The following is a 6113-nucleotide window of genomic DNA, read 5'->3' as shown; positions in this document are numbered from 1 at the left end:
AATCTGATCGATCGCGCCAATCGCAGTGCACAGCGGCGCTATATCGCCGCTGTGCCCTGCCAGTACCGGCCAGGATCGGTGCTATATTAGCACCGATCCTAGGCTGGAGCCTGATGCAGGCCCAGCAGGGCCTGCAGGAGTTGGCTGGCGTGATCGATTAGATCGGCGATCGCGCCAACCACAGGGCACAGCTGCGGTCACCATGTGACCGCTCTGTGCCCTGCTGGTGACCTGGGCATGACCTGCCTAGTAATCGGAGCTGTGAGCTCCGATTCTAGGCAGTTGCCATGGTCACCAGGCAGATCAGGGATTGGTGGGATCGATGTAATCATTCGATCCCACCAATGACAGGTCACAGCAGTGATGTGACCGCTCTGTGACCTGCCCCCTGACCTGTCTCTGACCTGTCTGACCTGTCTGCAGGGGTCCTCACTCTAGCTGAGGATTCCTGCAGAGAGGTCGGACGCAGCAAGAGCTCCTGTGCTGGGTATTGTGGTGCCACAGCTTGTAGCATCACAATCCCTGCAGAAGAAAGAAGAAGAAGAAAGAAAACTACAATTGTAAGTGTTAATTGATCCCTGATCCCCTGCCCAATCTATCTTCACCCCCCCAATCTATCTTCATCCCCCCTCTTACCCCCTTCACCCCCCTTTTACCCCCCTCCACCCCACTTTTGCGCCACCTCCGTGCGCAGCCGGCGAGCGTTGATCGGTGACGCAGTTCACCGATCAACACTCGAGCTCGCTTTTTTTCCTTAGCCCCCTTTGCGCCACTTCCGTACACACATCCCGCAGCGGCAAAAGTTGGATAAGTGACACACGTCACTTATCCAAGCTTGTGCCTGCCATTTTCATTTTTTTCATCCCCCTTTGTGCCACCTAACTACAACCCTAACTATTGATCCCTGCCCAATCTCTCTTCATCCACCCCCATCCCCCTTCCCCCTATTTTTACCCCCCTCCATCCCACTTTTGCGCCACCTCCGTGCGCAGCTGCCGAGCGTTGATTGGTGATGCAGTTCACCGATCAACACTCGAGCTCGCTTTTTTTTCCTTAGCCCCCTTTGCGCCACTTCCGTACACACATCCCGCAGCCGCAAAAGTTGGATAAGTGACACACGTCACTTATCCAAGCTTGTGCCTGCCGTTTTTCATTTTTTTCACCCCCTTTGTGCCACCTAACTACAACCCTAACTGTTGATCCCTGCCCAATCTCTCTTCATCCACCCCAATCCCCCCATCCCCCTTCTCCCTATTTTTACCCCCCTCCACCCCACTTTTGCGCCACCTCCGTGCGCAGCCGCCGACCGTTAATTGGTGACGCAGTTCACCGATCAACACTCGAGCTCGCTTTTTTTCCTTAGCCCCTCCGTACACCCATCCCGCAGCTGCGAAACTTGGATAAGTGACACAGTTCACTTATCAGAGTTTGTGCCTGCCGTTCTCCTCCCCCCCTTGCGCCACCCCGTGCGCACATCCAGCAGTCTAGTTTTGATAAGTGACACTTATCAGCTAGGGCCTGCTGTTTTAGACTTTTTTCCACAGCTTTTTCTTTACAGAAAGTTTACACCAATCACTCCCCCCCCCTCACGTACACATACAGTTTTCAATAAAGTGTACAGCCAAGCACCATATTTACACAAAAATGTCATCAAATTTCATCCCAACAGCGCTATACAATGGAGGAGACATATGCTATACTTGCCTCCGACACTGATAGCGATTTGGATGACGATCCGACTTTTCTTTATTTTTTGGATTCTTCATCCTCTTCTTCTTCCTCTTCCCCTTCCTCATCTTCATCCTCGGGTCCTGCGGAACCGCCACGCAGACGCTCCAGGACAGAAGATGAGGCAGCGCCCACCATGCCTGCAGCTGACCCAGTGCTCCCCGTATGGACCTCGCCCCCTGAAAATTACGAGCCACTGATTCCTGATTTTGTGGCAGAATCAGGAATCAAGTTTGACACCACCGGCCTCACAGAAATTGACTTTTTCAAAGTCTTTTTCTCTGAGGATTTTGTTAACCTCATGGTGGAGCAAACTAATTTGTACGCTCGTCAATTTTTGGAGCAAAACCCGCGTTCAACATTTTCAAACTGGTCTCCTGTAGACGCAGTTGAAATGACGCAGTTTTGGGGCCTGGTCCTCCATATGGGAATACTGAAGAAGCCGGAAATTCGGCAATATTGGAGTGTTGATATTTTATACAACACTCCAGTGTTCTGAATGGTCATGGCCCGGACGCGTTTTGAGGCCATCCACAAGTTTCTGCATTATACTGATAATGCAGAGTGTCCCGCACAAGATGACCCCAACTTTGACCGTCTGTTCAAAGTTCGGCCGGTCATCGAACACTTCAACAAAAAGTTTGCTGAAGTGTACGTGCCCCAAAGGGACATCTGCGTGGATGAGTCCTTGGTAGTGTTGAGCATTCCGATACCGCAAGTATCGGAATTCCGATACCGACTTCCGATATTTTTTCAATATCGGAATTCGGCATCGGAATCGGAAGTTCAGTTGATTGACGGCCTGACGTCATCATGATGCGCGGTGTGTGCGCATCATGATGCGCCGTCATTTCGGGCCTTCCGGGGGTCTCTGCCGGCCTGCCGGGGGGCTGTGCCGGCCTGCCGGGGGGCTGTGTGGACTGCCCGGGGTCTGTACCGGCCTGCCGGGGGGCTGTGCCGGCCTGCCGGTGGTCTGTGCACCCTGTGGGGGTCTGTACCGGCCTGCCGGGGGGCTGTGCCGGCCTGCCGGGGGGCTGTGCTGATGTCCGGGGGTCTGTGCAAGCATCGTCCGATGGGACTACAAGTCCCATCGGGCGATGCCTGCTACCATGACAGTGATTGACACATTAGCCAATGATGGGACAGTAGTAGTCCCATCATCCGGCTAATGTGTTAAATGTTAAAAAAAAAAAAAAAAAAAAAATACTACATACATACTACATGCATGCTACATACATACTACATGCTACATACATACTACATATATACTACATACATGCTACATACATACTACATGCATGCTACATACATACTACATATATACTACATACATACTACATACATACTGCATGCTACATACATACTACATACATACTACATACATACTACATGCATGCTACATACATACTGCATGCTACATACATACCACATACATACTACATATATACTACATGCATGCTACATACATACTACATGCTACATACATACCACATATATACTACATACATACTACATATATACTGCATGCTACATACATACTACATATATACTACATGCATGCTACATACATACTACATGCTACATACATACTACATATATACTACATGCATGCTACATACATACTACATATATACTACATGCATGCTACATACATACTACATGCTACATGCATGCTACATACATACTACATACATACTACATGCTACATACATACCACATATATACTACATGCATGCTACATACATACTACATGCTACATGCATGCTACATACATACTACATACATACTACATGCTACATACATACCACATATATACTACATGCATGCTACATACATACTACATGCTACATACATACTACATATATACTACATGCATGCTACATACATACTACATATATACTACATGCATGCTACATACATACTACATGCTACATGCATGCTACATACATACTACATACATACTACATGCTACATACATACCACATATATACTACATACATACAATACATTCATACAATACATACATAGACATACAGTACATATAACATAGAGTAACATACTTACCAATACTTGTCACATTGTTCCCCGAAGCCATTGTCGTCTACGGAATAAATATTAACATAACAAACCACAAAAATACTCACCCACGATCCGAAGCAGTCCACGAGTGTGTCCCACGACGATCTTGGGTAGAGAACTGCAGCATCAGATGATGCTGCCGTTCTCTACGGGCTGCAGGAATCCAATGACGGAAGGTAGGTATCCTTCCGCACTGTATTCCTCCGCCACTTAAAAAAAAAAGTCCCTAGTCTCACTTTATGCCATTGCTGTGTGGGAATATATATGTGGTATGTATGTAGCATGTAGTATGTATGTAGTATGTATGTAGCATGCATGTAGCATGTAGTATGTATGTAGCATGCATGTAGTATATATGTGGTATGTATGTAGCATGTAGTATGTATGTAGTATGTATGTAGCATGCATGTATATATGTAGTATGTATGTAGCATGTAGTATGTATGTAGCATGCATGTAGTATATATGTGGTATGTATGTAGCATGTAGTATGTATGTAGTATGTATGTAGCATGCATGTAGCATGTAGTATGTATGTAGCATGCATGTAGTATATATGTAGTATGTATGTAGCATGCATGTAGTATATATGTAGTATGTATGTAGTATGTAGTATGTATGTGGTATGTATGTAGCATGTAGTATGTATGTAGCATGCATGTAGTATATATGTAGTATGTATGTAGCATGCAGTATATATGTAGTATGTATGTAGTATATATGTGGTATGTATGTAGCATGTAGTATGTATGTAGCATGCATGTAGTATATATGTAGTATGTATGTGGTATGTATGTAGCATGTAGTATGTATGTAGCATGCATGTAGTATATATGTAGTATGTATGTAGTATGTATGTGGTATGTATGTAGCATGCAGTATGTATGTAGCATGCATGTAGTATATATGTAGTATGTATGTAGCATGTATGTAGTATGTAGTATGAATGTAGCATGTATGTAGTATGCATGTTGTATGTATGTAGCATGTAATTTTTTTTTTTTTTTTACATTTAACACATTAGCCGGATGATGGGACTACTACTGTCCCATCATTGGCTAATGTGTCAATCACTGTCATGGTAGCAGGCATCGCCCGATGGGACTTGTAGTCCCATCGGACGATGCCTGCACAGACCCCCGGAGCCTGCACAGCCCCCCGGCAGGCCGGCACAGCCCCCCGGCAGGCCGGCACAGCCCCCCGGAGCCTGCACAGACCACCGGCAGGCCGGCACAGACCACCGGAGCCTGCACAGACCCCCTGGCAGGCCGGCACAGCCCCCCGAAAGGCCCGTACAGACCCCAGAGAGGCTGTACAAGGGCAGGAAAGGGTTTTTCTTATTCCGATACCGGAAGTCCCATAGACTTGAATGGGACTTCCGGTATCGGAATCGGCGATACCGATACTTTTTTTAAAGATCGGCCGATACCATCCGATACGATACTTTGAAGTATCGGACGGTATCGCTCAACTCTAGTCCTTGGTTCACTTCAAGGGAAGGCTGCGATTCCGTCAATACCTGCCCAGTAAGAGGGCCAGGTACGGAATCAAACTCTATAAGTTGTGTGAGAGTACCTCAGGGTACACCCACAAGTTTAGAGTTTACGAAGGGAAGGACACCCGGATTGAACCCCCTGAGTGTCCTCCTTTCCTGGGAGTGAGTGGGAAAATTGTGTGGGATTTGGTGCACCCACTGCTGGATAAAGGTTATCACCTCTACACTGATAACTTTTATACCAGCATCCCACTCTACAAATCCCTCTCTGAGCGACGTACCGCAGCCTGCGGTACTGTCCGCAAAAATCAGAGAGGCCTCCCGAAGACGCTACTTGGGCAGATGCTCCGAAAAGGTGAGAGCAGAGCCCAATGTAGCGACCACCTGCTGGTGGTCAAGTACAAGGACAAGAGAGATGTCCATCTCTTGACCACCATACACGGTGATGGCAGTACCCTCTGCACTGTACGGGGTACCTCTACACAGGTCCGCAAACCGACATGTGTAGTGGGGTACAACAAAAACATCCGATCAACTCCTCCAACCGTACAATGCATTGAGGAAGGCCAAGGTGTGGTATAAAAAGCTGGCCGTGCACATCGTCCAAATGGCAATGCTCAACGCATTCCTGCTGTCACAATGTGCATGCCCCAGCGATACGTTGTACCTTCATTTCCAGGAGGTAGTGGTTAAGGCCATGATGTTTGGCGCTCAGGAAGGAGCGGGCCCCAGTACTTCAGGAACTGAAGGTGCTCGTATTGTCCCAGGTCAGCATTTTCCGGGGGTGGTCCCGCGAACCCCAAGAAAAGGT

Source organism: Dendrobates tinctorius, unplaced genomic scaffold, assembly GCF_039654945.1.
Source record: "Dendrobates tinctorius isolate UK_male_01 unplaced genomic scaffold, ASM3965494v1 ptg000084l, whole genome shotgun sequence".
NCBI classification, from domain to species: Eukaryota; Metazoa; Chordata; class Amphibia; order Anura; family Dendrobatidae; genus Dendrobates; species Dendrobates tinctorius.
This window is presented reverse-complemented; position numbering follows the sequence as displayed.